This window comes from Lontra canadensis, unplaced genomic scaffold, assembly GCF_010015895.1.
Source record: "Lontra canadensis isolate GAN:19392208 unplaced genomic scaffold, GSC_riverotter_1.0 scaffold91, whole genome shotgun sequence".
Taxonomy (NCBI): Eukaryota; Metazoa; Chordata; class Mammalia; order Carnivora; family Mustelidae; genus Lontra; species Lontra canadensis.
The window spans coordinates 4,922,180-4,942,314 of NW_022631085.1; positions in this window are offsets into that span (position 1 = coordinate 4,922,180).

A 20,135-nucleotide genomic window follows, 5' to 3' on the forward strand; every position below is an offset into this window, starting at 1 on the left:
TTGACTCTAGCAGTAGCCACCTTGAACGTTTTCATCTACTCCTTATTGTCTTTGCACTGCATTTTTTAATTTAACTGGAGCTCATACTGTGTGTTCAGTTTTATATTCTGGTTTTTAAAAATTAATCATCAGGACATAAACATTTTCCAGGCTAATTACAAACTCTTTGTAAACATCATTTTACATGGCTTCAAATATTCCATTGAGGAATTTAGCAAAAAGTACTTACCAGTTCCACACCTCTTAGCTATTTTCGTTTTTATCCCCCACTGTTTTGCAGTAATGAATGCCTTTTTCCATAAAGCTGTGTGGCCCTCAGATTGTTTTATTAGAATGGAGGTGGAAGGACAGAGCTAAAATAATACATAGTCTTCCAACCCTTGTTAAATACAGACAATCCCCGACTGACCATGGTCCAACTTAAAATTTCTTGACTTTACGGTGGTGCAAAATCAGTACACATTCAGTAAAAACTGTACTCGGAGTTTTGAATGTGGATCTTTTCTGGGGCAAGTGATACGCAGTCCTCCCTTGGGATGCTGGTTAGGGCACAGTACGCACAGCTTCACATCAGCCACAATCATGAGAATCAACAGTCAACACACTGACAGCCATTGTGATTTTCAGTATGGTACTCAATGCAGTCCATGAGATATTCAACACTTTGCTATAAGATAGGCTTTGTGTTGGATGACTTTGGCCAACTGTAGGTTAATGTAAGTGATCAGAGCCCATGTTAAGGTGGCCTAGGCTAAGCAATGATGTTCAGTAGGTTAGGTATATTATGTGCATTTTCAACTTAGAGTATTTTCAACCTACTATGGGTTTGTCAGGGTGTAGCCTGATCATAAGCTGAGAAAGGTCTTTATTCTCAAACAGCTTTCCAGAACAGATCGATTTATGCTCGTAGCATCTGGGTACACAAAGGGTACCCACTGGGCATCCCACTCACCAGTGTTAAGCCCCACCGTGTTTTGTTTTTTGTTTTTGAATCTTGAAGTACTATCTGGAAAAGCTCAGGAAAGCTTTCCAAAGGAAAGCTCTGTTTAGTGTCCTCTCGAAGGAACAATGCTGGCTTGTTTTTCCTCTCATATTCTATAATGTTGAGATATTCTGAATAGGTGACCTCAGAAATCACTTCAGTTCAACATCTGGTGCCATCAGTGAACAATGCATAGGGAGGACAGACAAGGGACTTCTGTGGGCTGCCTTGGAGCAGGGTCACAGATGGCCTCCTGTTACATAACCTCCTTCAGAAGAGTACATTCTGTTCACCTCTCATTTCATCATGGGCATGGAGAAGGAAGAAGTTGACAGGCCCAGTCTGTGACTTGGACAGCTTCAGAGGGTGCCTTTGTGAGGGTGGGACGGCGTGAGAGCTGATAATTACAGTGCACAGTACAGCTGAGAAGCATAATGATCAGGGCCAACCTAACATTTAGGTCAGACTCGATAATGGCCTTTGAAGACATTTTCTGCTATTTAAAATCACCCTCCCATCTCCAGGAAATCCGGTCTCTTGCATTGGAATAAAAGGCCAGGGTATGTGTGTGCCTGCAATTCCATACTTGTTTCTAGGAAAGCTACTCCAGTGAAAATTCCTTACCATGAACAGGAAAACTCACTTCTCATAGACTTTCTAAAAGCCCAAGAGAGTAATTCTAGTGATGGTTGTGTCTGGAAGCCAGAGTCATGGGAACAGGTAGTCTCCTTCGAAAATCACGTTGGAAGTACCTTGCCGAAGGTTAGATAACCCTGGACCTATGCCTGTTCACATGGTTTCCCTCCCTGGTTCCCCTTTAAGTGCCTTTGGATCCCACGATAGTCACCATCACTAAATTTTGTGTCTTTATTCTCAAATCCATCCTATGTACAATGATGGCCACACAGTGATTTCCATAGTGGCAGCCTTTCCCTGCCTAAGAAAAAAGAAAGCAGAAAAGTGTTTTGTGTGTAAATATGGTACATGGCTGGTGAGGTTATATGTACTCTGAGTTTCCTGAACCCAGACATTCTGGATTCTTTGGTGTTGATTCTGTGGTTGGCTGTTTATAATGCATGCCCATTACCACGCCACTCAAAGAAGATGATTTCCATTTCCATGGAGATTAGACTGGGACTAAAAAGGCAGAGACCAGCCTGGATGCTGGTCTCCCCTGGTAGCCTGGATCTACCCACCTTTCCTTCTCCTACCGCCCCCATGTTGCTGGGTGAGCTGCCCACCTTGCGGCCATGCCATGAGCCCAGGGACTGGGCAACAAGTGGCCATCTTTGTCATTTCTTCTAAAGGTCCAGCCACCTTCTTGAGACACTGAACATGGAGGGTACCAGTCCCCGATACATTCAGAACCCCAAACCAACCATTTCTAGACTTGGGAACCCTCCTGCTGATCCTGAAGCTTCTGATTGAATGTACTAAAAAACACGCCCCCCCCCCCCATTCACATACTCTCTTAATAGGTTTTGAGAATAAAAATCTGAAGGGCTATAGTGGCTTTTGGTCAAACACATCCAAGCCAAAGGCACACAAAGGCCAGGCCGCCTTCTTTAAATTGGGGTGGAGAGAAAAGATGAGATAGAAAACAAAACACAGATGAATTCTATCCTTTCTGGTTCTGCCCCGCTCCAACCTTATGCACACAGGCACACACACACACTCACAAACACACACACAATCTCAACAATTTATCCTGCCATACTTGTATGTTCTCTTGCTTAACTCCCTATTTATCCTTCAAACCCCTAGCTCAGAATCTCATTCTCTGGGACACCTTATTTGTCCAACTCCGCCAGTTCAGAATGAATCACCTGCTTCTTCTGCTGACCTTGTTACACCTGCCCCACTGAACTCATAGCACCAGATTAGATTTCCAGTTTCTATAAATTATGATTGACCTGTGCAAGCACCATGTCCCTCCATATTTGCCTCCCCAGGGTTTAACTCGGTGTTAGGCACATAGTAGGTGCTCATTAAATGTTTTTAAAATTATCTTAAATGTTATTATAACTCTGACTCCTAGTTTATATTAAGTAATAACACTTAACAATGAGCACTTACAGTGTGTTGGGCTCTCTTCTAAGTGTCTCTTTTATACTCACTAAATCCTTACTAGTCTGGGGGGTAATATTATTACCCTCCATTTTACAAAGAGGAAACAGAGGCCCAGAGAGGTTCCACCACTTGGCCAAAGCCAGACAGATAGTAGTGGTGGAGTTGGGATTTTAGTCCAAGTCCTCTGGCTCTGAGCAGTCTGTGAGTTTATCCTGCTATTTTATATCATCCGCTAAATAATCACACAGCACTGTGAATTAAGACCAAAGGGTTCAGTCACAGAAAAAGAGTAGTGATGAAATGATTTCAGATGGACCCAAGAAGAATGCTCCCTTTCTACCATCACTAATATTTAAGCCAATGTATGTTCATTCATTTGTTCCTTTGTTCCCTCTGCAAATATTTACTGACTCATGACTTTGTTCCAGGGACAGTTTTAGGAATTAGCTTTCAGTACTGAACCAAAAAGGATATAGCCTTTATCTCCAAAACCTTAGAATCTGAATTCATTTCAATTTAAATCTCCTTCAACAAACATCTCCAGAGAATACCAAGATTATGGTGGGTTCTAGGGATACAGAAAGGAACCAGGAAGAGTGTGAGATCCCTCAAGAACTCATATGTGGTAGGGGAGATAGACATGACTGCCTTAATTAAATGGGAAGAGGTAAAAAAGACCAGAACAGAAACCCGTGTGGGGGAGACCGAGGCCAACTCCAGGCCTCCATGGAGGGCTTCCTGGAGGAGACAAGACTGTACCTGAATCTTGAGAGAGCCACAGATGTCGGCCAAATGAAGACAGCTGGGACAGCTCCAGCACAGGCAAGCAGGCTGGCATTGCTAGAGCCAAGTGAGAAGCAGTGACAGGAAATAAGGTTGGAGAACATGGGGAGCACAGGCAAGAGAACATGCTGGAACAATAAAGAAAATGTTTCCAGAAGACCTATGAGAACTTCCACTTTCTACATCCTGTTCAACAGCAACGGAATGGAAACAAACTGGTCTGTGTGATGAGGAGGGGAGCTTCTCTCTCAGGCGACTGTGTAAAACATGGGTCTCAGAAGATAGCTATTGTATGGACAGTTACTAGGCTTCCTTACTTCCACGTAAGTCACTGGGCTGGACTCCTACTTCATAGAAGGAAACTGCCCCTTCAACAAGATGGATATTCAGATCACCGCGTAAGCAACAGAAAATAATGTCAAGGGGGAGAACAATGAATAAAGACGGACCTGAGAAGAATAATGAAGGGGCATTAATGTGTGGTTTACGACACACAGCATTTTGTTAATGTTAAGCTTTCCCAGGTGTGTCATATACATCACAGAGCGAGGTGATGGACAGAAGCTTTATTTTCCCTTGTTAGAAACAACGAGCCCCTCTGAACTCAATAAAAATATAGGGGCTTGGGAACATAGGGAGTTGATTTGCCAGGTCATAAAATTGATCATAGGGATTATGTTCCACCATATAACAACAAAAACCATTTCTGTTTGTTTGCTACTTCAAAGATTACCAAGACCTTTCACAAGACGTTATTACATGTGATCTTGTCTCAGCTCTGGGAAGTGGAGAATTCTGTCATCCCCATTTTATATGATGAAGAATGACATGGATGAGTCTTGGTCAAGGTCTTTCAACCAGTAAGGAGCCAAACTGGAATTCAAACTCGGGCGTACTGACTCTAAAGTGAATTCATTTGGCCTGTATAACCCTCTCCTGCCCACACCCCTTCTGAAGGTGTGTTAGGACCCCTCCGTTCTTCTGGTCCCAGGTCACACTTAACCATCAACCTCAATAAAATCTCTTCCACACAGTTGAAGTTCATATAGTTGGGGTTGTCAGAATTCTAGTAACATTGTTTTCTACTTCTCAGCCAGTGAACTTCCCTAGAAGAAATAGCGTGTTATCTCAAAAGTAACAGTGTAATGAAAAGTCCTCTTATGGGTATCCTTGGTACTGTCTGTTCTTGCCTTTGGGTGAGTTAATAATTCTCAAGAAGCAAAGCCTCACCTCAAGACTGGAGGCAGGTAGGGTAAATTCTCTTGCCCAACCTGGTTTTATTTTATTTATGGAATGTGTTGTTTTGAGCCATTTCTTGTTTTTTATCTTTTTTAACTTTATGTTTTGAAATAGTTACTGGTTCACCGAAAGTTGCAAAAATAGTAGAGTTCCATGTTCCCTTCACCCAGCAGGAGCACATAACACCTCTACACTACAACATCACGGCAGAGCGTTTTTAAGTATTTTTTAAGTATATTTTTCCTGCAAATTAGTTACAAAAACGAAAACAAAACGAGCAGGCAGACATCAGCAACAAATCTAGGAGATCTAACATAGAAGTTAGAATTTTGGTCTTTCTCAAAAACTTGGAAGACCTAGCAATGTGCCTCTGCGGGGGCACTCCTGGGCCATCAGTGGTTGCCCCTTGTCAACTGGCAAGCGTCCTCTTGGTCTTAGAAGCTCCATTCAGCTGCATTACCTGCCTGGCCTGTAGAGGGAGTAGAGTTTTAAGTGCACAGAAGAGGAAGTTTTGAATGACCTTGGGGCATCTCTCTAGCATTTCCCTTAAGGCATGGAATTATATGGTTTCAGACTCACACATAACCGCTTCCAGGGAGAACATCTCTGAAATCCGGGTTCTTAAACTGGGCTCCAGAGATGCCCGTTGTTGAGAATTTGATGATTCATGAAACCTGTGGAAAAAGTATGGGACATTTTCGTATCCCTATGATCCTAGGAAGGGCAGGCGTTTGCAATGTAGAAAGATATGTTGTTATTGCTTAAAATCTCCTCCTCCATGATTTAGCTCATGCCTTCCCTGCAGAGAGGAATGGAGTTCCAGGCACATCTCACGTATATGTTCTTCTTCAGCTGTTTTTGTCTTGTGTTCGGTCACTGTGAAATAAGATTTATTCCTTCTCTGCCGTCCGTGTTCTTCTCCACTCCCTTCCCACTCCCCACCACTTGATCCAATCATTTCTGTGGTGAGCTGGATTGATTCCAGGACTGAGAACGTGCCCGGACCCCTTCTTTAAACACAACATATGCAAGTTTTACGTTAATGGAAAAGACATTCGGAAAGTAAATTCAGAGTAGGAAAGGGAAGATTATTAATGGAGTAACAAGAGTCATGCTAAGAGATAGCCAGGCTTGACATTTTCAGATCTGGATGTCTTATAGTTGCTCTGCTTCAGGGCCAGACAATGTCAAAGGTTTCCCTGTTCCCTCTCCTCTAATAAAGGGACGTAAGCTCTAGCCCTGATCTCCAATCCAGTAGGAAACTGGAGAGATGTAATCAAATGACTGACAGTTCTTCCTGAAAGCCAAAGAGAGGAAGAGAGGGGCACCCCTTAAAGAGATAAGAGTGCCAGGGATTGAGAATGGGAAATAGAGGAGATATAAGGGGGAGAGGTTTCTTTCTAAAGAAAGGGAGCCCCAAATATCTAAAATGACCCCCCCCACACACACACATACACACACACACACACTATTAAAAAACCATCTGTAAATTCATAGACTCTGTGGAGCATCTGAGGGATAATAGACTAGTATTTACCAGGTCTCCCCTCACCACCATATAAGTAGATCTGATCCTTCCAGAATGCCCATCCGCCTCCGTTGTGCCTGCTGAAGTATTAACTCAGCCCTTTAACAGCATTTCATGTAATCATAGCCCCAGCTGCCCATGCTGGTAAGTCGCTGAGATCACTGCCCTTCTAATGGGGAGTTTGGAAGGTCAAAAGAAGCAGGATTGGCTCCCAGCTGGGCTTTTGAGAGCTGACCTTTTATTTCCTCCATGGCTCTGTGGCAGACACAAGTCCTCATTTCCCAAAAAGGTCCCCGTAATTAGGCTGAACACAATGGCGGCAGTGTGGACGCTTGGGGACGTGGCGATTGAGACTCACATTCAAGGAATTATAAATCCGAGAGCTCGAGGAGCCACCAAAAGCTGCTTGGTCCAGGTTCTTGCCTTTCGTCTCAACCATTCTTTGTTAGGATGTAACAAGTCCTCCCTCTTGGCCCCCATGTTCCGGACATACCACACCTGAAAGACAGGCTTTCCTGGGTAGACAATTCTAACATTGCTTCAGGTAACCTTTCAAGTGTCTCCTTTGTCAAATAAAAAAGTCCCAAGAACTGTGTGCCTACCTTGCCTTTGCTTTCTTTTTAAGGTCAGCTCCTCCTGTATTCTCATTATCCAAGATGGAAGCGATGGAGGGCACCTCATTTTGTGGCAGAATGAAGACAGTAATTATGTTGCCACATAGTCTTTTCCTTTCTGGGCTAATTCCAATTATTTTTAACCTTTTCACACGGACCCTTTTTTCTGACCTTTTAATGAATTTTCACTGCTTACCTCTGGTCCTTCTCCAGGGGATACATCTTCTTCACAGTTTGCCAAAACTTTTCATTAGGAATAATGAAATGATTACTATTTCCCCCCTGGTTGTGATATCAGGCTCCCAATTTTGAGAAATATTTAACAAGAATCATACTCCTAATTTCCAGCTCCATTTCTGCAATGACATTTCCACTAAACGCGTCAGGTCTGCTGTAGTCTTTTTCAACTTAATGTTTTATTTACAAAATAAAACAATCGCGGTATTTTCAAAGAGTTATTGAGGCCCTACTTAGTATGTAAAAGAGTGCTGCTAGGTACTGTAACGGATGGAAAGTAGGTAGATATTCTTAGGTCCTTGTGGTATAAGCATCCCAGTGATGAGCATGGGAACCAATATCCTTTGAGTAACTCCTATGGGCCCCATACATATTAAATCTCTTAATCCTCCTAGAATTCCTTCAAAATGGATGATACTGCTACTTTCTAAAGGAGCAGACTAAGATTCAGAGAATTTGAATGGCTTGCACAATTTCTGCCCGTTAATTAAGTGGTAGAAAAGTTCTATAAACCCAGACTTGGCTTGCCCTCAAGCCAGCACACGGAATTTTCAGGGCTTTGGTGGTTTTTGCAGTGCTCACATTTAGAACCTTGGATCCCTGCCACTCCAAGTCAAGGGTCACCTTGAAAAGACAAAGCTGATGTTAGTAACTGGTATATATGATAAATGCTGTTAACCCCAGAAAGCCAATGGGGAATTCACAGGGGGGGAGGATTATACCCTGTTGGGATCTTCCCAGGAGAATTGCTCTGATCCTTTTCACTCTGTGGTTGGAGAGACCCTACAGAATGGAGAGTAAATACATTGAGCCTGGGACGGGGCTGGTTTTCACCCCAGCGTCTCTGCTTACTGACTGTGCAGCCTTGGGAAAAATGCTTTACCTCTCTCTGCTTCCATTTTCTCAACTGTAGAACACAAAGGTAGAGAGCGCTCACCTCGCTGTGCTTTTGGGTATATTAATATATTTCAAGTGTGTAGAACTGAGTCTGAAGGAGGTTAAGTGCTGAGTAATTGGTAACGACCGGCATCTCTTCTCCCCAGGGTATGGTAGCCTTCGATGCCCATCTTTTCTGGAGCCATATCACACTAGGGTCACCATGGCAAAAAGTTTCTCTCCATGTTTCCATGACATTTTTTGTTGTTGTTTCCTTAAGCAAAAATTTGCAAATCTTTTTGAGAACCAAAGATATCTAATTTTTCCAGGCCAAAGGGAATCTAGGTTTCTATCGGAGCCCTACAAGGTTTTAAGCAAGGCTATGGGGTATTGGACAGGATGTCCTAAAGCAACTAACTACACAAATGGAAGAGGCATAATCAAATCTATCTGAAATACAAGGTCTTTATGTTAAAGGTAACTGTAGCAACTTCATGCAAGAGTAGGGAATGGGACAGAATTCCAAAATGTCCTGGCTTACCTGAGCAGTTTATTTTTTTCTAAGTCCTTGAATGTAAAGTTTATATTGGAGCAAACATATATGTATGGGAAAGGACACCAGTCTCCCATTTTATTTCCCTGTTGAGTTTCCTACTTAACATACAGCCTTAATGAGGAAAGACGATATTCAAATGTTTAAAGGTAAACCATTTCGCTTGAACGATCAAAAGCCGTGGGGTGAATTACTATTATTCTTTTCACATTTTGGCCAAGGTTAAGTCCACCAGAAGTAATTTAGAAACTACCTTTCTGCAGTTATACTCCAATGAACTTGAAATTGTAAAAAATAAATAAATAAATAAATAAATAAAACAAAAACACACAAAACAAAAACAAAAGAACATCCCCTTAGAATGGACATCGTTTTCAACCAACTTGGCCTCAGTCGCACATAGTTTTCTGCCATTACCTTTACCATCATTTGCCTTATGTTTGGTGTGTTTGTCTTCTTTTTTCAACCACCTTCTGATTCCTTGAGGAGAGTGCTCTTGATGAAGCCCTTTGTTCTGAGAACGCGTATGTTTTCTCACTGTGTGTCCTGGGGAAGACATTATTCAGAGAATGGGTGCATCTCTCTTCTCAGGCAATGCGTGTTGTTAAAATGATAGAGTTTTACTACACAAAACAAAAACAAAACCTGGGCACAGTCTTGAAAGCTGGTGTTTTCATTAATTAGCATAATGGATCAAGTACATAGGGAAGAGATTATGTTTGAAAAAGAACAGATTACCTACAGGGCTGAAATCTTGTCACAGGATCGGTTTGCAGTGTTCTGTTTGTGCATTTTTCATTTTAAAGAGGAATTATTCATTAAGCCTGCAGGCATTCTGGGTTCACAGTAGATTCTGAAAAAACACCAGTCTCTTTCCAGACGAAGGAGAAGCCGACTACTTTGTAATAAGGAGACTGGCTGGTATGCTGCTTGAATATTACTGAGGTACTTAGCTGAAGTTTGGTTAAAAATCTGGAACACTGATCTCATTCATTCATTCCTCTATTCCTTCATTCTTCATTCCAATGAGAATTCCTGAGCACTTACTATGTACCAACTATGGCTTGTCTAAGACAGAAACGTTGCCAAGTTGACAAAAACGCTGGCAATAGATGGTGTAGACCCAAAGCACACAGACGCTGTCTATCCTGGGGACATGAGGTTAAGTTGGGTGGGTAAATTCTTCCTCCAAGCTGTACTCAAGCATTACCTCTTCCATGAATCCGTCCATCCATTTCCCCCCGCATCCTCAAAGTGTCTACTCAAATCTTCCATTTTCACATATTTCCTTGATTATACTATTATTACCTTGGATGCAGTGAAATGCAGTGGAAAAAAATGCATTTATGAGTTGCATTTGAATGAATGATTTTTCATTCATTCATTCATTCATTCATTGCATTTGAATGAATGAATGAATTTGCAAATGAATTTTAGAGGGGTACATGGGTGGCTCCATGAGTTAAGCATCCAACGCTTGATTTCAGCTCAGGTCTTGATCTCAGTGTTGTGAGATCAAGCCCCACCTTCGGCTCTGTGCCCAGTAGGGCACAGAGCCCTACTTTCTCTCTCTCTCTCTCTCTCTCCCCCTCTGCCCCTCTTCACACTCATACTGTCTCTCTCTAAAATAAATAAATAAATTTAAAAAAAAAAAAGAATTTTACGGGCGCCTGGGTGGCTCAGTGGGTTAAGCCTCTGCCTGAAGAGGTCCCAGGGTCCTGGGATCGAGCCCCACATTGGGCTCTCTGCTCAGCAGGGAGCCTGCTTCCTCCTCTCTCTCTCTCTGTGATCTCTGCCTGTCAAACAAATAAATTTAGAAAAAATCTTTAAAAAAAATGAATTTTAGAGTCAGATTGAGATTTGAAATCTACCTTCAACCCTTTCTCGCTCTATGTTGTTAAATATAGTACTTAACCCCTCTGGACCTCAGTTTCTTTATCTGTGAAATAGGCATAATAGAAGGTTGCCATTAGGTATAACAAATGCACAGAGGCATTTTAACTACCATATGCGGTACTAACTGAATTTTTCCAAGTGCTTTAGGTTATATTAACTCATTCAATTCTCACAATAACCCCACGAAGTAGACAGGATGAGAAGCAGATTCAGGGAGCTTAAGGAACTCTCTCAGTTGTCACACAGCAAATTAAGTGTTGGGTCGGAGTTTTAAGCGAGATATATTGCCTCTAGGCTCCCGGATCTTAACCAGTCTGCACTATCAACATTTTTTAAATTATTTTTGTGTTATGTTAGTCACCATACAGTACATCATTAGTTTTTGATGTAGTGTTTCTAGATGCATTGTTCACGTACAATGCCCAGTGCTCCATACAATATGTGTCCACCTTAATACCCATCATGGGGCTCACCCACGCCCCCAGCCCCCATCCCTCCCAAAAGCCTCAGTTTGTTTCTCGGAGTACACAGTCTCCTGTGGTTCATCTCCTGCTCCGAATTCCCCCCCACCCCCGCAAACACACACTTTTCGTTTCCTTCTCCTAATGTCCTCCATGTTACTCCTTATGTGCCACAAGTAAGTGAAACCATATGATAATTGACTTTCCCTGCTTGATTTATTTCACTTGGCATAATCTCCTCCAGTCCCATCCATGTTGATATAAAAGTTGAGTATTCATCCGTTCTGAAGACTGAGCAGTATTCCATTGTATATATGTACCACATCTTCTTTATGCATTCGTCTACTGAAGGGCATCTCAGCTCTTTCCATAGTTTGGCTGTTGTGGACATTGCTGCTATGACATTGGGGTATATATGGCCCTTCTTTTCACTGCATCTGTATCTTTGGGGTAAATGCCCAGTAGTGCAGTTGCCAGGTCATAGGATAGCTCTCTTTGTAATTTTTTGGGATGAAAAGCTTCTGCACAGCAAAGGAAACAGTCAACAAAACAAAGAGGCAACCCATGGAATGGGAGAAGATATTCACAAATGACACTACAGACAAAGGGCTGATATACAAGATCTATAAAGAACTTCTCAAACTCAACACCCCAAAAACAGATAATCATGTCAGAAAATGGGCAGAAGACATGAACAGACACTTCTTCAATGAAGACATACAAATGGTTATGGGACACATAAAAAAATGTTCATCATCATTAGCCATCAGGGAGATTCAAATCAAAACCACATTGAGATACCACCTTAACACCAGTTAGGCCAAAATTAACAAGGCAAGAAACAACAAACATTGGAGAGGATGTGGAGAAAGGGGAACCCTCTTACCCTGTTGGTGGGAATGCAAGTTGGTGCAGCCACTTCGGAAAGCAGTGTGGAGATTCCTCAAAAAATTAAAAAGAGATCTACACTGTCAACTTCTGTAAAAGAACATGATAGGCATTCATAAGTGGTAGCTATTATCCTTAAAATAAATACAACTGTAGTGATCTTTTCCCATCACTATGTTCATAACATCTTGAAACAAAAACCATATCTATTCATCCATCTTCCTACTTTTGTGCTTTGCGCATAGTAGGTCCACAACATTTGTTCATTGACTTGAACTGAAATGCTTTTCCTAAGAAAAAATAAAGCAAAAGAAAACAAACACGTAAAATGCTAAGGGATATACTATGTTAAGTAATAATTCTGTCCATTTTTTTTAATAAACGATTTTTCTGAGACTAGTGCAAAATGCAAATTTTTGAACACTTTAGTAAAAGGCGAAAGATTTATACGATCTGAAGAGAAGCCATGGTCCCCTCCATTTTAATTACTTCACAGCTAATCAGCCTCCAGTTCTTTTCTTCCTCTTGTAACTCCTCACCATAAGCCATTCTTAGAAAATAATTCTCACTTCCCATTCCAGATTTGCAACTTTTATTTATTTGCAAGCTTGCGAATAGTCATCTGCCCACTGGCTCAGGGGAACAGGCATCTCTGTGGAGAGGTTTAAAAAGAATAGAGATGTCCTACATCTTCTGAACTAGGAAGTACAGAAAAGAGGATGGAGGGCAGACTGACCAGCTTCTTCAATTGATTATGCACCTTTTCATCTTTCAGACACTGTAGGATAGAAATTCATAACATGAGGCTTTACAAGCCTGGGTACAACTTGAAGACAAGTTATTTTTATTTTGTTATTAGAACTAAGGACATACTTCTTTACAATTCTTCATTCCCTCGCAGGTCTTTGACCATCCACTTATTGCCGGAAGGCAGGAAGCTGAGTCAGTCTAGAATCAGTTGTTTGAGCCAATTGACTCTCAGATTGACCAGTCACGGGAAGAACCATGCCTACCAGAAAACGGGCCACTGGGCATGGGCAGGAAAAACAAAACAAAACAAAAAAACAAAGCAGTGAACCGGATGTGTTTTTCTCTCTTTCTGGCTTCAAGCTGTTGTTTTGTTGATGGGTATCCAGCCTGATAAGGCTTTGGTGAGTTGGATGTTAGAAAACAGAACCAAGAAATAATCACATATTTGAGTTAGCTGAAAATGTATAGGTGACCAACTGTAGCCCTCTCCCCAAATCAGAAATATCTCTGGCCATTCCATTCTTTTTCCTTTTTGACATCTTCTATGCATCTGCTTGGTTCCAGGCATTATGATAGGCAGTGTGACTAAGGGGAGTGGACAACTGAGTTCTTGTCCTGGAGGAGTTCACCATGCAGGTGCAGAAAAAAATAGGTAAACCGGTAACTACTGTATGATCTTGAGAAGTCAAGTTCAAGATGCTAAGTTCAGGCTGGACCATCAGGGTGATCTAGGGCCTTCCACAGGTAGGGACAGCTGAGGTGGGTGTTGACAGATACGTAGGAGTTTTCTCTTTTCCAGCTGAGGAGTTTCCCCAAGAGCTTGTGCTCAACCATTGCTCAGCTCTTTTTCCAGTTGTTAGCCATGTTGATACAGTTGCTGGAAAACTTCTTGAGCCTAACTATGCCTCTCTTATCTCTAGTTCTGTGTTTTGGAAAAATTCTTCCCTTTTCCTAGGATCCCATCAGACACTTGAAAGACAGCCCTTATGCCCCCTCTTATCAAAGTAAACGTTTAATTATTCCTCCTATAACTTAATATCCAGTTCCTTTATCTTTCTGGTCACACTTCGCTGGCAAAAAGGGCCTTTACTAAGTACTTTTCATTTATTATCCCCATCCTCACAATGAATCCTTTGAGAGACTATTTTTACCCCATTTACAAATGAAAAAATGGAGACTCAGAAAGTAACCCATCCAGCGTAACACACCAGAGCCCTTGCTTTTAGCTGTTAATAATTCTGCCTCTTAGATTCCCACTGATTTCATTAAAACGATCAGAGATAAAGACTTGATGTACCCTTTGCTACCTTTTATCTCAGGGAAAACATGATATCAGAGGTAGAATGCCCTGGAGCCAATTAGGAAAATGCAGTCAGACCCCTATCTATAATTGTGTTTGGCTTGGCAGACAGTGTTCTGAGCAGGGAAGACAGTGTTTTTGTTAGAAGTGTGGTGTGACTGTCACAAGAACACGGAACCCACTGTCTGAACTCTGGAGCATAAGTCACCATTGTATTTGTGCCCAGTAAACACAACACAGCATGTGCTGAGCCCCTCGCCACATCCGTGCTAGCTAAGATCCCAAAACTGTAGGACTCTGCCGGGTCCATGCCTACATCGCTTTCTTCCCATCTTCATGTTTTCATGTGTCTTCACCTTCTGTCCTTTTTCTAAAAAAATGTGAAGGACTGCTTACATATTTTATGAAAAATCATACCATAGACCATGGTGATGTTGACCACCAGGGGACATTTGGCAATATCTGGTGACATTTTTCATTCTCACCTCTGGGGGTAAAGGGGTGGGGGCTGCTGGCATGGGGTGAGTAGAGGCTGGGGATGCTGTTAAACATCCCACAGAGCACAGGACAGCCTCCAGCACCATGGAGCGACATAATTCAGTTTCCACCAAGGACATTGCCATTGAAATTGACCCCTGCCTGAATCGGAAGTGCTCCCAATATATGCTAATATTTCCATCCTCTGAAAACTATTTTAATCCATAAGTAATAAAATTGATCACCAAGACACTTTAATTATAATTCCGAAATACTATTGGAATGGGTCCCATCACGGGCAGAGTTGTGTCCCACCAAAATTTTCATGTTGAAGTTCTAACCCCAGTACCTCAGAGTATGTCCTTGTTTGGAAATAAGGTCTTTGCAGATGTCATTAATTAAGATACGATGATACAGGAGTAGGGTACGGGGTCTAATCCAGTACCACTGGTGTCCTTATAAAAAGAGGAAGTTTGGACACACAGACATGCACAGAGGAAAGACCACGTGAAGACACACAAAGCAAATGCCATGTTAAGATAAAAGCAGAGATGGGGTCGATGTGGCAGAAGCCAAAGGATAGCAAAGATGAGCAGCAAAGCACCAAGACCTAGGAGAGGACAGAGCCATCCCTCATGGCCCTCAGAAAGAACCAACCCCGCCTACACCTTGACCTCAACCTTGTAGCCTCCAGATGTGTGAGACAGTACACTTCTGTTGTTTAAGGCACCCAGGGCTGTGCTTGGTTACAGCAGCCCTAGCAAGCGAATACAGTTCCCCTCTTCCATGTGCCCATCCCGACAGCTAAAACTGAAGTCTTCATCATCTCTCAGCTGGCCTGTTGCAGTCAGCTTTGGCACAGTTGCTACTGCAAGACTAACACCTTCTCTTTCCATCCATTCTCCACCCACCTGCCTGGTGATCCTTCTGTAATTCGTGTGTCCTCTTGCAAGGAATCTTCACCATTACCCTCAGGATGTGAGCCCAGATCCATCCAGTCCTACAAACAATCCCATTAATAAAATCAGTCCTCTTCCCTGAGCATCCTCTATCCAGTTTATAGATCTTGCAAATTTCCTCCTAGGGGTCAGAATTCAGGAGACAGGAAATGGAATGGCCCACTCTCAGGAAACTGAGTCAGTGTCAGAAAGTCCCCTGAGAAGACGTCTCTCTCCACTCAGTATTTGGGATAAGAAACCCTCAAATCTGATTTGAGCTCTTGGTCAGTGTACTTGACAATCCAGCCCTTGTCATCTCCTTGGTGGTCCACCCAGGAGGGTCCCCGCTCATGGAGACCAGCCCAGGCACTAGCTCACTCATAAGAGTGTTTTTCATGACTGCATTTCTGTCTCTCTCTCTCTCCTTTTTTTTCCCCTTGCTGCTGATTCTATGCACGAATAATCGGCTTCATTATGCTGGGTTAGGAGGATGCTCTTCCACAGAAAATTACCCACAGCAAATAAAAACAATTCCATATGGCAGCCCCATTCACTGCAAGACTAGTTAAACCTTGACCCACACAGTTTGTGCTAGCGTTTCGTCTTTCCTGTTGCCTTGGCTGTTTGCCAGCATGTTGGTGTTCTGCGTCCTCAGTGACAAACTCAATCCAGAAAATTCTTTGCAGGGTTCCCTTTATCGCCAGACTTCTAGTACCTCTTCCTGTTTTTGTCCTCAGGGCAAACTCTAAACCTCGTAGACACTTCTCCTGGAAATCATTCGATATTCAATAAATATTTATAAAACACCTACAATGTAGTGTGCCAGGCACTCTGTAGAGCCCAAGAAATGTTATACTTCTAAAAAAAATGAGGCTTTTGACTCATTATTGAGTGGGTTTATGCCTTCAGTGCTTTTTTTCTAGTTGTGAGTATGAGTTATTCTGGAACTATACCCTGTTTGCATCTCCTTGCCGGGAGAGGACAAAACCTATGGTTGGTCCCAGTCTGCCTTTTTCCTCATCTCCTGCTGCATTTCTGCTCACCTTCTCTCCAGTTCCCCCTCCTGCTTCAGCCAGACTGCATCACAGCCTTCACTGCTCCTCTCCTCCATCTCCATGCACGGGCAATGCTGCTTCCCATCTTTCAAGAGGCAACTCAAGCCACAAGGCTCTGTCTTGTTTTTTCGTCCTTCCACCTCTCTGTTACAATGATTCATCCCCTGTAGTTCCTTTGAGCTTTACATGTTGTATCACAACTGGGATTTAATCACAGCTGGGATTGTGTTGTAACCTACTTTGTTTTCTGGAAGCCTATTTATAATTCTGTCTCTATCAGACACAGTGAAGAGTGAGTCAGAGAGTCAAATCTTGGCTCAACCATTTATCTAACTGTATAACCTTTGATGGACATCTTAGCTTTTCTTTCTTCTTTTGCAAAAGGCGGGACAATAACAGCATTTGCCTTAGAGCAAACATTTCTTTTCTTTCCCTTTGTCCTGTGACTCCGGCTGATGAATGTGTGCAAAAGGGACACATGACATTTCTAGGCTTGAGCAGTAAATTGGCGAAGTGAGATGTTCCAGACATCCTGTTTTCCCTCTGCAATGTCAACCAGGAATGTTCCAGATTCTAGCCAGGACTGTTCCAGGTGGTGCATGCTCTGCTACCTGGTCTCAGAGTAGCAGAGTCTCTGGCTGTCCGTGATAGAGATGTGGCCTGAGCCAGAAATTAACCTTTGTTTATAAGCCTCTGAGATTTTGAAGTTGCCTGTTTCCATAGCAGAGCCTAGACTGTCTTGACTGATGTAGGGAATTCTTATGGGAATTAAATATGGTTTCTAAGTAGAATGCTTGGCGATACCTGGCGGCATTGTTAACAACATCCATAAAGCACACCATTGGATAGAGATGATATCATCTCTAAATTATCTGTGTACAGCCATTCAGTTTCAGTGTTATATTTTGATGTAGTCCAAAAGATCCCACAGGTGAGGAAGCTTTATTAGCTCTGTGGTACTTGCCTCCACCGAATACATTGTTTTGTCTGAAATTAAGCCCTCTAGCTTATCTTGAATTTATTTACTAGAACATCAATGGAAGTACTTTATTAAGTGGGGTTGGCCTTAAAAGAAGGTCAGGAATCTCAACTGTGCCCTTTAGAAGGGGGGGTCCTTTCCTTTCATCACACTGGGGGTGGAGGGAATTACACAGACAGTGCATACCAGGGGGGTATGGTCTCCTAGATGCCGAGGCGCCTTGGTATGATGGCTAGGGGAAATGGCTTTGGAGTCAGAGAGACCTTTGTTCCAAATTGACTCTGCTGCTTTCTGGCTCTTTGAACCTAGGGGAGCTGATGAACCTCTTGTAACTACACTTTTCCTCGAAAGAAGTGGAAGAAAGAATAGTGCCTCCCTCACAGAATTGTCTTGAGAATTAAATGAAATGATGCACACAAAACACTTGGCAAAGTGACTGGTGTGTAGTAGGCTCCCAATAAACATTAGCTATCATCATCATTATTATTATTTATAGCGAATTGTAGCTCAGAATGAATTTTCTGCCAAATACTTTATAAAACCTGTTGAGCCATGAAGTTCCTATTATAACAGGAAAGGGGGAAAAAAAGACAAAGAAAAAGAAAAAACAGGGACCTTGATGTTGGGTTCCTTGGGAAAGGGACCATTATTCTGTTGTCTGCTTCCTACCCATTAGCCTCCCCTTACAGAATGACTGTAGGGAAAGAAGCAAAAGTAAGCTGACCTTGAACCATGCTTGAGAACTCCATCTAGGTTTACGGGATCAGCAAAGCAAAAATAATGGCTCCAATTTCATTGTTTCTTCAAGGTCTTTGGGTTGCTTAAGAATTCTTCTCTGGGAGAAGACAAGTGAGCAAATCAATGATGCTCAAATTGGTTTTTCCAAGGTAATGTTCATCCAGAATGGAAATCAGGACAACAGAAAGCTAAAACTTGTTTTAGTGGTGATATAAATGAGTGGTTCTCGCAGAACAGAGTTAATATGGATGTCTTAAAGTTTTGACTTTCCTCTGGTGGCCTGAGATAGGAGTTTCCTTCAACCTGGAGGGATAAAGGAAAGACTTGGTTCCAAGAGAGGGGTCACAGCCTCACAGCAGCCAGAAGCAGAGGACTCCGAGCAGTGACCCAAAGGCTAATTCTGGCCCACATCTGATTCTGCAAATACATTTTAATTGTGACATAGCCATACCTCTTGGTTTTCGCATCGTCTGCGGCTGCTTTCTCATTAAAGTGTCAGAGATAAATAGCTTCAACAAAGACCTTATGGCCTGCAAAGTCTAAAATATTTACCCTCTGGCCCTTCAGGGCAGTTTTCCAAACCCTTGGGAGGGGAAAACTCACTCCTTTTGTGTCTCTCCCTCATTCTCACTGCTCTGCAACAACGCTGATACCAGATGTGTGGGTTTTTCACACATCGAGCAATTCTGTGACACCAGTTGGGTGTTCTACGGTGTACCCCAATTCTGACACTGTCTACTTAGAAACGTCAGATCCCACGGGCTAAGGGCTCGGCCCCACAAGACCGCCTCACCTGCTTCAGATGCCTGTCACAAGCCCGAGCTGTTAGCTCTGCTTCTGACCGACCGGCTCTAAATCAGAGGCTCCCATAACTCCCTCCTTGGATTTGACTAATCTTCCTTTGGAACTCAGAGATTGCACTAGTCCCCTTTTATCCCAGAGAATGTGGTCTAAAACCCACAGCAAATGCCTGAAACCACAGATGGTACAAAACCCTACATACACTGTGTGTTTCCTATACATACACACCAATGAGAAAATTTAATTTACCAATGAGGCACAGTCAGAGATTAACTAAACAATAGGTAATAATAAAATAAAACAATTACAACAGTATACTGTGATAAAAGTTAAGTGAGGGGCAACTGGGTGGCTCAGTGGGTTAAGCCTCTGCCTTCTGCTCGGGTCATAATCCCAGAGTCCTGGGATCGAGCCCCACATCGGGCTCTCTGCACAGCAGGGAGCCTGCTTTCCCCTCTCTCTCTTCCTGCCTCTCTCCCTACTTGTGATCTCTACCTGTAGAATAAATAAATAAAATCTTAAAAAAAGAAAAGTTAAGTGAATGTGGTCTGTCTCTCTGAGTATCTTCTAGTGCTGTACTAGCCCTTCTTGTGGTGATGTGAGATGAGAAAATGCCTTCATGTGATGAGGTGGGGCAAATGGGGCAAAAAATACTCTGTGACATAGTATTAGGCTACTGTTGGCTTGATGAGATGTCAAAAGGATCGTCTTCTTCCAGACTGCTGTTGGCTGCGGGTAACTCGAAACCGTACATAAGGGGGGACTAGTGTCCTTGCATTTACCAGTTTATCATAAAGGAGATGAGAAGGGAGACAAACGAACAACCAGAGGAAGAGATAGTTAGGGTAAGGTCCAGAAGGTTCCAGATGCCGGAGCTTCTGTCCCAGGGGTAGAACTGGGGGGCCCCAGGCTTCTGGCGCGTGGATGTGCTCATTGATACGGAACCTGATCAGATCTCACCCAAGAGTTT